General features: G+C 36.1%; 1 long non-coding RNA gene across 1 annotated transcript; it reads left to right on the top strand.

Annotated features, from left to right (window-relative positions):
• The first annotated feature begins 6,750 nt into the window (after positions 1 to 6,750).
• LOC122445092 lies at positions 6,751 to 10,983 on the top strand. Its single transcript, XR_006270447.1, has 3 exons — positions 6,751 to 6,842; positions 10,251 to 10,468; positions 10,858 to 10,983. It is a non-coding gene; the product is annotated as an uncharacterized LOC122445092 (long non-coding RNA).
• Positions 10,984 to 11,423: the final 440 nt, after the last annotated feature.

Below are 11,423 nucleotides of genomic sequence, written 5' to 3'. Positions count from 1 at the left end.
TATATATATATATATATATATATATATGTATGTATATTTTTAAGCTACTGTCCTTTTAAATTTCATATACATCCTTAAAAATATATGCAAGCTACTGTGAAGTTTTGTTTCTTAAATAGAACTTTTGCATTGGTTGAAAACTCTTAAACTGAACAGAGGGGTGATGGAGAAAGATGTATTTTCACTTGAGAACTGATGTTCTGAGGCAAGCCCCTCTTTCTGCTTGCTCTGAGGCAAGCCCCTCTTTTCTGTGTAAAAAGTAGGCGTTCTCCCGTGAATGCTCCCTTCCTACACAGTGATTTCCATCAACGTATAATTAAAAGTGGATTTCCTTTTCCTTTTTGGTGGGAGGGAGGGGCTGGTAAACCTGATTTAAAGAAGGGAGAACAAAGAGAACTTTCATGAATTCCCCTGCAAACAGTCTATCAGTTACAATTCCTAGAGTTCCGAATAGCTGCACCATTCTAAAGAAGTTCAGGAATAAAAAAATTCAAGCAGGGGGTCCAAGCAAAATTCAACCCGCATGCCAACTAAGGGGAAGAAAGAAAAAGGCAGGGGAGAAAACCTACCTTTTGTTGTAAACAGAACTAATGAAGCTGCTGTTGGAACTGTCGGCAGTGACACAGCGAGGCTGGGCACCCACACACACTGCTCGGGCCGGCCACCCCTCTAATGGGAAGGGGAAGTGCGCGGATTCAGGGAGGCGGGGGCCCGAGCTGCTCCTGGAGTCTAACTCGGGAAATCTCAGTGGGGCACACTCGGGCTTGTACTGGCTCCCAGAAGTTAGTGCAAAAATGCAGAAGGTTGTCTCCTCCAGTCTTAAAGAAGAGATGGACTGGTGGGGGGTAAAATCCCATTGTCATTATAAATTGCTAATTAAATAATTATCAATTAGTTGGCAGACAGAACTCATTCCAATGTATTCCTTAGAGAGCCGTTAATAAAGAAAAACAGTCATTTTGGCTTTTTTCCCTATACAATATTCTTGCCTAGAGGTGCTAAATAAAGATAACGTGATATATTCTATGTTGGCTGTTTCACATAGACCATTATACATTATTGATCAAAGATAAACACCAATTATGGCAAGCAAACATGAATTTCCATTATTCTAGTTACATGGCATTAATTTTACTATATTAACTCATCGACTGGGTCATTTTTTAATGAACAGTCAATAGACTATTTATTTGCCAGCAAAGAAAAAAAAAATTCCAACACTGAATTTTCCAAGCTATTTTATAGAAACTATTTGGGAAAACAAAATGTCAACTGATATTAATTTTAAAATAAAGATTGTCTCTGCATTTTTAATTGCAAAAGTGTTTTATTTAAAACTCTAGGAATATTCATTCACTAATTATAAACATAATTAAAAAATAATCATTTTAAAATGTAATTAAGAGAAGAAACAAGTTTTCACTTATTCAGAAGTAAAAAAAAATATTACATATATAATATATACACATACATATATAATGCAAAAAGTAAATATATATTTACATGTTAAAATATTATATATATTTATATGTATCTCCTGATCTATCCAAATATCTATCTATCTAATCTATCTGTATTTTTGTGAATTTAGGACTTTTAGGTTGGTTCTATAAGATTCTTCAGAGTTTACAAGTGAAAAATCTCACTGGTGGTTTTTCAGAAGAGAAGCTTTTTTTTTTGGTGCTCAGATCAGGGTGCTGGGCAGAAACAAAACCCAAAGGATATAATATCTGGAAAGATGGGAATCAAATTCTGAAGAAATTCAATTACATTTAAATATAAATCAACTTGTAGCTTAGTCCATTAAAATCATTGGCATAAACATAGATCATTTCTCTCTTTGTAGAGAGATGTGAAGTTCTGAACCTCTCCATCTATCTTCTCTATTAACTATGAATTTGAGAAAGGTAGCAAATTTTCCAAAAACTTTAGAAAATTCAGTAGCCTGTTAAAGACAACTAATAAGTAAATTTATTTTAGTAGCTATGGAGGAAAATGTTTTTCTTCGTACTCTGATATTTTCCACTGCAAATCTGCATAAAGTTCCATTTTGTTATGAAAATAACAATATTTTAAGGTTTGACTTTAGAGCTACTTATTTGGTATTTACAGGTGATAGCCATCTTATTTACAGGTGATAGCCATCTTGATTACACAAACTCAGCCCTTCTTATTATTTCAATTAATGAGGTCACAACAGAGGAAAATAAGGTATGTCTTGTCACAGCCTCATGCCCTTTCTAGACGATAGTTTACTTTTGGGGACTTGGAATCAATCGACTTCTCAAAATCTTAAAAGATCTTCATTAAGGCAAGGTCCATAATTTGATTTACTTTAAGGAATACTTAATGGTTAAACGTCGTTCTGTGTTGTATTATTGAATTCTTGTTCATGGTTCAGGATTGATCCACTCCCGCCTTCAGCAGGGAGCAGTTTTCTGGTGAGGCTCAGCAGGACTCCCAATCAATAGGGTTAATAGATGTGGGACCAGGCAGTCAGAGGTGACAGGGCTGGCAGATCCAATGCCAATGAAAACTGGTTCTGATGTCACTTTTATGCGGGCAACAATGTCATCCTAATTACCTGGAGCATACAGTTGTTATGTGTTAACAGGACTGTGAATGATCCATCAATCTGAACTATTTTAAGGAAAGTAGCTCAGTTTTTTTTTTAGCCCTTCTTTATATCACTGGTCTCCATGATTTCTGAGATATCACTTGCTCCTGTAATGCAGAAAATAGTACTGTTCAGCTCTTCCTTGGTATTTCAGTACTCTCAACAACAGATTAAAGCTACATAAAATGTTAGCACCGCCGCCCCCCCCCAACAAATTAGAGGGTATTTTGTGTAAAAAATGTTCATTTTCTAAAAGATTCCTTATCAAAAGAGGGAGTTTCTAAATAACAAAATCTGAAAGAGGCAACTCAAGCTAGAAAAATGTATTTTTATCTAGTAGTCTATATGAAGCAACATGAAATATAAACTAGTTAAGCAAGGAATAGCTAGTCAAGTTTTATTCTACTGTACTCTTATAGGTCTTCTCTTTAGGAAGCCACTAGAAAGAGCAGTCCCTCCCAAAGTTTATCAAAATGTACCTTCTATAGACATCGCACTGGGGCTCAAGCAGCTGAGTCCAGAGCAATAGATTGATCTCTCACAAATGCTTCACATAAATATATTGCATGCATGCCCTGTTGCTAAGTCGTCTCCAACTCTTTTGTGATCCCATGGACTGTAGTCCACCAGGCTCCTCTGTCCATGGGATTTCTCAGGCAAGAATACCTGGAAATGGGTTACCATTTCCTCCTCCAAGGGATCTTACTGACCCAGGGATCAAACCCACATCTTCTGCATTGGCAGGCAGGTTCTTTATCACTGAGTTATGAGGGAAGTCCACTTACTAAGCAGTAATTTGGAAAATTTGCCCATCCTTGGGGAAAAAGCTTGATGGTGCACATTATTTCAAATATCGATGCCGATTGTACTGTACAGAATAATCATCTTTGCTATCATATCCTTCACAGAAGGATCTATTTGACTATTATCTCTTTTACAAATTTTATTTACTTATTTTTTAAGAGAAGAAACCAAATCTAACAAACAATCTAGTCTTTAGTACCCTAAGAATTTCCCTGATGAACACTGTGGGGTTCATATATCAATCTTGGATGTATGCAGATTTACATTTCACCTTTGATTGATTTGCTATATTCTTAAAGGAAAGATTTATGATTGCTAAACCTAGAAACAAGCAGACAATAATTATTTATAAATAAATAATAATTATTATTTACAACAATTATTCTGTCCAGACCAATTGTGCTGGTGGAGACAGAATGGCCATTGGCACAGTGAAGCCATGGATTGGATTACAGTATTCTTTTTATTGTCTTCCATACTTATTAAACCTACTACATAGTAAACCATATTAGGTTAACTTGAAAAAGTCTCAAATCTGAAGGAAATTAGATGTTTTTTAATTGCACTGGGAAATTCTCTGTTAATTTGTTGTAATCAAGTAGTATTGATCATTAGCTCTTTATTTTATGATGAGGTTGTTAATGATGATCATGGTGATGGTGGAACAATGGAAATGTGCCTGTTCATTTGAAGAGGATTTGTCTTTATGCCAAATGTATATTGGTTTACATGGTAGTCTTGCAGCAGTCAAGAAGACAGGAACAAACATTTTACGGATTCATCTAGACTCAAAAGAGGATTAATCTTAGATTAACTTTTCCATTGTCATGTTTGAAGTGTTGGCCAAGCTTGTCTTGAAATTAAAATTGTTTGTTGAGGATAAATACAATTATTTTAATTTTTTCCAATAGGTATTATACTTATCTTTTAGGAGTAAGCCAGGTCTTTTGCCAGTTTTACATTAAAAAAAAAAGTCTAATTTGAATACATTAACATATTTTGTCATCAAAAATTAATTCTAGAAAAGGAACCATAACCAGGAAAGCAATTTAACTGTATATTTTACGAGAAAAGAGAGAGAAGAAAAACTTTGTCATTCACTGGGCAGCTCAGTAAATTTGATGTGCTTTGATGTAAATTTGGGAGTTGCTTTAATTTCAATACATATTTTTTCACTTAATAAGGGAAACAAAAGAGACTTAGAGCCAGCAACTCCAGTTTGTTATCTCAGAATGTTTTGGCTTCTCAGATGTGAGAACATGATTGTTTTTATTTCCAGGAGGAGATAATAACGCTGAAGCAATAAGAAAGAGCCAGGCAGCTTCCACGGAGCAGGAAGTTCGCAGCCAGAGACTTAATTTCCCAGACAATGTGCTGTGCAATGGGCCCATTAACAGAGATGAATAGGCTCTTTAGGGGTTTTCTTCTTCTTCTTCCTCTTCTTCCAGATATGCAGCTGCCGCTGAATGGTGATATGTTAATAAGGTACTCACTTGCCTATTCTTCAGGTACTCCGGCATTCTCTACCTAGGTAATCTCCGTATAGGAAAGGCTATTAGGGGGCTGTATCTGCTACCACACCTTCAATTATGTTAACACCTGCACTGATAATCCGGCAAGGTAAACTAGTAGGGGGCCCACGGCCTTAGTCCACCCCTTTCCTCCCCACAAAGTTACATCTGAAGGGCGGGAAAAAAGGAAGAAGTAGAAGGGGGAAAAAAGGAAAGTCACTTTTATTACACTTCAGTGGGAACCTTCTGAAAAAGCTTTCATTCCTAGGAAATTGTTATTTCTTCAAACAGCTGACAGCCCGCAGAGGAAGCTCTTAATGGAAACCCAGCTCCTGCATTGTTATGCATGGCCCTCATGTAGATTAAGGGGGGTGGATTAAGTTAGCTTCCAAAGGGTCTATTGTGTGTAGCATTAATTTGCAGGGCTCTTGATATTTGAGTTTGAAGGTTTATAACCTCAGTGTTTACTTAGATGAACTACATCCTAGGTTTGTTTATTTCCGTCTGCAGTCTCTTATTTCCTAGTAAATGTTACATTTATATTTGTTAACAGCAAGAATGTTGTTATAAATCCCAAAGAAATGATTGCACATGCTTATTCATTCATTTTAAAGCCTCAATCCTTGTCCTCCCAGGTCACTTTTCACTGTTATGTTATAGAAGATTATACAGATAGATTCATTTCTCAAGAATGTTTATGCCATCCAGTTAAATAGCAAAGTAAAGACTATATAGTTAGGAATGAAAGCTTAATTATTCCTCTCCCACGTGATCACTTTCTGTGAAATTAACGTAACTGCCCCTTATTTCTTTTGTATAGCAATATTATGAATACATAACACCCCCAAAGCTGTGCCGTTTTCTTCCAAATGAAAAAATTTACTATAGAACTGATCATCACTTTCTTTTGTTACTGTTTGGATGATTACTTTGTAAAGGGTAGTTTCCAAGTTTGAATATTCCTTAATGTTTTCAAATCACTACTTGCAGGCAACTCTGTGTGATGTTTTAGACATAGGAACCCTGCAAAAGTCTCATCTTCCAAGATTAAATTGCAAATGTCTATTCACAAACTTGTTCAACACCACCCCTAATCTTACTCCCTCCTTCTCCCTGCCCCGCCCCCCCCCCCCATATTGTATAGGCGGCTGCTAACATGAATTTAAAATTCAATATGAATGGCTAGGAGGAAAAAAGGCATGCCCATTGGAACTTACTCTGCTCTTAATCTGGATTTAGGGACTCAATTGAATAGAAGTACATTATGCTTGAACAACTGAAGTTTCTATTATTTTTAAACCTTTTTTACAGAACACAACACCAACAGCATGTTGAATATTTTATTGCACATTTTCTGCTTATGATTAGTATTTTCAAGGTCTAACAGATAATTTAAAGTGTCAGTATTCATGGAATTATCCATGTTAGCATTTAGTTAGTAGGTTTTGTGATATAGTGGTGAGATCATTTATTTTCTTAAATATCAGAGATCAGGACCTTTGTTCTGGCTCCAAGTACCTTGGGTGGTTCTCTGAACTTCTCTGGAGTCTTACTTTTTCATCCGGAAAAATCAGAGTGAGAGTCTGATATCTTAAGGTAATAAAGTTCTGTGATTCTTACCAAAATATACTGCTTCTTAGGGACTTCCAATAAAGCTGATATACCTGGACCTTTCCTACTGGCAATAATTAGATTTGCTAATCTATCCTTATTTCCTAGTAATGTATATTTAATAGTGTTTTTTATAGCTCTCACTATATATTTTTTTACCTTTTTTTGTAATTTCAAGGGAAAACTGTTGATTAGGAAACTGTTGTTAGGAAAACTCCAATAGACGCCGTCGAAAACGTAGTGGCTTATTGTAGTGAAACTTTGAAGCAAACTTATAAGCTCTGATTGCTCTTAGCCTGGTAAGTAATCATGAAAAATGGATCTTATTACTATTGATTTGTAGTTTTTGTTTTCATCATGCAGTTCTTCAGGCTGTTCCTATTTGTCTTGAAGGACAATCCATCCAAAAATAGAATTTGTTGATTCAGCAAATGTAATTTGTTGATTCAGCAAATGTTTCTCGAACACCTCTCATGTGCCACGCATTGTACTATGTATAAAGGATAGAGTTATGTAAAGAAAGAAATGACCTGTGCCCTTGGCAGGATTATTTTGGGAGCAGTGCCTGTCATATTGTAGACCCATAACAATTGCTTTATTGAATGAATGAAGTATCTATGTTTGTACAAATGAATGAATAAAGCTTACCTTTAATGAACTTAGGTTTTTCCTAAGGCTTATAACATGTATAGGTTCAGTTCAGCTCATTTTACCAGTAATTTATTGAGTATTTTCTATCTGCCAGACATTAGGTTTAGTCTTGGGAATTTTTATTCAGGAAATTAAATACCGGTAAGAGTTGACATAGCAACGTGAGAGCCTTATATGGACTATAGTCAAATACTTACCAGTAGATACGAATTCCACACTCTGTGATGTATGCTGAAGTGCTGGCTCGTGGATGTTTCATTTCGTTCGTATTTTATCTTGATCTTATACCCAAAGTTATTATTAGTGTGGGGGAAACAGTGACAGGAAAACATTCAGACCTCAGACTACTCGTAAGCTGGACCAGTGACTGAGTGGTTCAGTACAGGGTGATGAGAGAAAGAAGGGAGGTCAGTCTTCAGTTACTGCGTCGTGCGTGATGACAAGGGTGAAAAAGATGACGACGCTCTCAGCTGCCTTTTATGCTGGACTTGCTGAACACCAAACTTTGTCATGAATGCTCTATGTGCATTACCTGATTGAATTTTTCTGATAGCCCTTGGAGGTTTGGGCATTATTATCCCCATTTGACAGATAAAGAAACCAAGGTTGTGAAAAACGAGGTAACCTGCCCACGCCATAATGGTGCAAATGGTAGAGTAAAGTTCAAGGTCAAGTGTCTCTTGCTTCCCAGTCTGTCCTCTCAATTATTGCATTACTGTTTTCCTATCTTTGTGGTCAGAACACTCTGTAGCTATTTCAGGTCTGCTAGTTGCTGACTTTGGTCTTTCTGCTATTCCTTAGGACACGGCTAGGTACAAATATTAATTGCAGCTTAGTAAAAGAACAGCTTTCAGGACTGTAATTCATCAAAGAGAATTTTATTAAGCTCTTGTCCAAAGTCTAGAAATATAACTTTCTCCATGGCAATAGCTGCAGCAATTTTAGAGACTTCTAATGGAATATCAAATATAAGTGTCTGCTTCTTAAAAGTATATATATATATATATATATATATATATATATGTATATATACATATTTATAATATCTTTGCAAGAATAAGATGAAGGAGGTGGCAATGATTAAATGGTGGGTTTACGGAACTTGCAAACTGACCTGCTTTGAGAATAATATCTACATCCCATTATCAGAGCAAGAAGTATGACAGTTTCCAAATCTGAATGAAGAACATAAAGGAACACATAATTCTCTCAAAAGGCAAATATAATACAGGGAGGGGAGGATGGGAAAAAGCAGCTGCAAGCAAGCTGGAATTAAATGTCTGATCCACTAGTTGACAACTGTAAAAACATATTTGATCACTGATGTCATTACTGAAAAGGCTGATATGATAAAGCAATGGGTTTGCAGACCACACAGTCACTTCATGCTTCTAGACCTGCCATTTCTTGCTTATTTTACTAATAAGAACTTGTTTTCACTGTTTACATTTACAACTGTGTGTTAATGAACTGGGATATGTACAAAGAAGACTTGGACCTAGTTTTAGTTAAAAACTTTGTTGAAGATAGTAATTTGAGTTTAGAGCTTCTTTTTCTGGAATCACAAGGAAAACTACACAGTTTTATCGAAAGGAAGATATAAGGAGTAAATTTCTAAGTAATAATTTCAGATATAAGTACATACAAATAATGCAGTAAGCATGTATATATTTTCCCCTGTACATAACAGAATTTCAAAACAAACATACTTTTGATTTTTTTGTCTCAATAGGATTTAGTTGAAAGAGAAGGTGATTTGGTGCCTGATGGTCCTAGGAACAAATACTTGCTGTCACAGTTATTGTGTGGCCCTAAGGCAGCGCTTTAATCCTTAGGCCTCTGTCTTCCCTTGAATCAGATGGAGATAAAAACGCCCACCTCACGGTCTTGTGGTAAGAGTTGCAAGGAAGGCAGTACTTATATCAAGGGTTGAATAAATGGTTGTTACATTTTAGTGAGACCAGAAGCCTGGGAAATTAAGGCAACAAAGGAAAAATGAAACAGAAGGATAAGATAAAAAGATGATTAAAAATGGTCAATAAAAGTGATTGAGGGAATAAAGATGGTATTGAACCAAGATAGGAAAATGTAAGAACACTCAAAAGCAAAGATTATCTATATTCTGACTCTTCTGACTTTTGGAATGGTGTTTTCAGGAAAAAAAAAAAGCACAATGAGAAGAGAAAAAAAAGAAAAAGAAAGCAACAATATAAAACTATAGGGAAATTAAAACCAAGAAAAGTAGATCAAATATGGAACTTTTATCAAAAAGCAGTTGAGCAATGTGAGGAACAATATGACAAAACAAAAACTCTGGGAAGTCTAGAATAGAAAAGAATAGAAAAACAAAGAAACATGGGAAAGAGGAAAAAAGGTTGAAGTGTGAGTATGTTCAAGCTAGTGGGACACAGACAACTGTGCATTTAATTTTGACGCAAAACATACCTGAATTGAGCCTGATTTACTAGAAGAAAAAGGCATACTAGTGTGCGAAAGCAATGATTTTTTTCTTTTTTTTAAAAAATTCTCAAGTTAAAACAGAATGTAGTTTAAGCATAATATATGTCTGTGTTTTAAAATGCATATGGAGTTCTGGGTTTGGGGCAGGGAGACATCACTTGATTTCACTATAAATTTACCCATCTGTATACTAGAAGTGAGACATTTATTGTTTACTTATTCATCCAATCAGAGAAGATAAATTTTTCAAATTGCAGTTATATCAACAGATACAGCAGAGATCTTAATGAGTTAAAAATCTCCATAAGTGTCATTTGGCTGAACGGATAAAATAACAAGAGCAACAAAAATATCTCCAGCCACACAACAAGCCATCTAAAAATTCTCTGGGGATCTATTCCTCACTTCTATAGCAAAGTAACACATGTAACTCTACCACAAATCTAAAGGCAAATAGATGTTCCTGTTCACTTTTTCTTACAAGAAAGCATCTGCTTACTATTTTTTTTTTTTTCTGTTATTTTTTTTCTTGAACCTTCCAATTCAAAAACATCACCCTACCACCTTTTTTGCTTGTTAAATCTCTCTGTCCTTAGGGCTGCATCTCTATGCACCAGAGAAACGATCTCATTAACAAAGTAGTTCTGCGTGTCCTTAACACTGAGGCCCTAGACTGCAGCTGGAGGCAGTTCCCTACTCTGCCCGCAGTGCCAGGGACACAGGCAGCGACATCATCCGAGTACTAACTTCTACTACATCCAGGCAGACTGCGAGAACCATTTCCGAATCGTGGGAAGACATTAGAGAACCAAAGGTAATCCTTCTGTTTCTATGTCCAATTTTTGCAGCAATCAAAGATTTCCACCCGGAAGGAGCCCCTGGGGGTGGGAGCAGGCTCTGTGTCAAAACCGGTAAGTCGGGAAATGAATGTACCCATCAGGTAGGAAATAAAGGGCAAACCCAGAAAGGGAAGAGCTTCTGATATTTTTGAAAAAATGAAAAATCTCATGCAAAATGAATGAAGTGGCTTTAGGATCGAGAGAAAAAGGAAGGCTTTGTTACTCGGGAATTAAACTGCAGGCTAGGGTCTGTAAATAGGAAGAGAGGTTTTTGTCTTATTGCAATCTCCAAGTTGGAATGGACTTCAGAGATCATCCAGACCATCATGAATGATCATATCTCATACTTTTCTTTTTTTTAAAGGGGTGGCTGCAAAGTTTTGGACAAGACCTCTACAGGCAACTGGAAGCACAGTGTACCCAGGTGGTGGGGCTCGTCTGTGGCAATATATTTTTCAGTCTATCCAATTGAATATGGCTGCAAAGGGAATAAAACCCCATGTAATCTCCAGCAGTGACAATTTAATCAGTTGTGTAAGGGGAAGAGGCAGAGTCCCCTCATTTTCATATTTGCATATTTGATTTTTGCATTGGGGAATAGAGGTTATGTGTTTCTATTACTTTCCATTTGATTTTAATATTTAACCCTTTTAGGAGCAAATTTCTTCTAATGGTAGGAAATATTGAGTCAAACTGGTCAAAAAATAAGATTTCATTTTTTAAATAAAGCACTGGATGCAGCATGCCTTATATAACATTTTTTCCTAAAAGAGTCTATGTGCCGAACATGGCTTGTGTGTTCCCAGCTTCTGCACATTATGCATCCCCTCTTAACATTCAGAGATCTACCCTGAAAATGAAGGCAACTATTTGGAGAACAATATGAAATGATGAGGTAGCACTATATCTATACCATAATATGTCCCCTTT

The sequence above is a fragment of the Cervus canadensis genome, chromosome 7 (genome assembly GCF_019320065.1).
Source record: "Cervus canadensis isolate Bull #8, Minnesota chromosome 7, ASM1932006v1, whole genome shotgun sequence".
NCBI classification, from domain to species: domain Eukaryota; kingdom Metazoa; phylum Chordata; class Mammalia; order Artiodactyla; family Cervidae; genus Cervus; species Cervus canadensis.
This window is presented reverse-complemented; position numbering and strand designations above follow the sequence as displayed.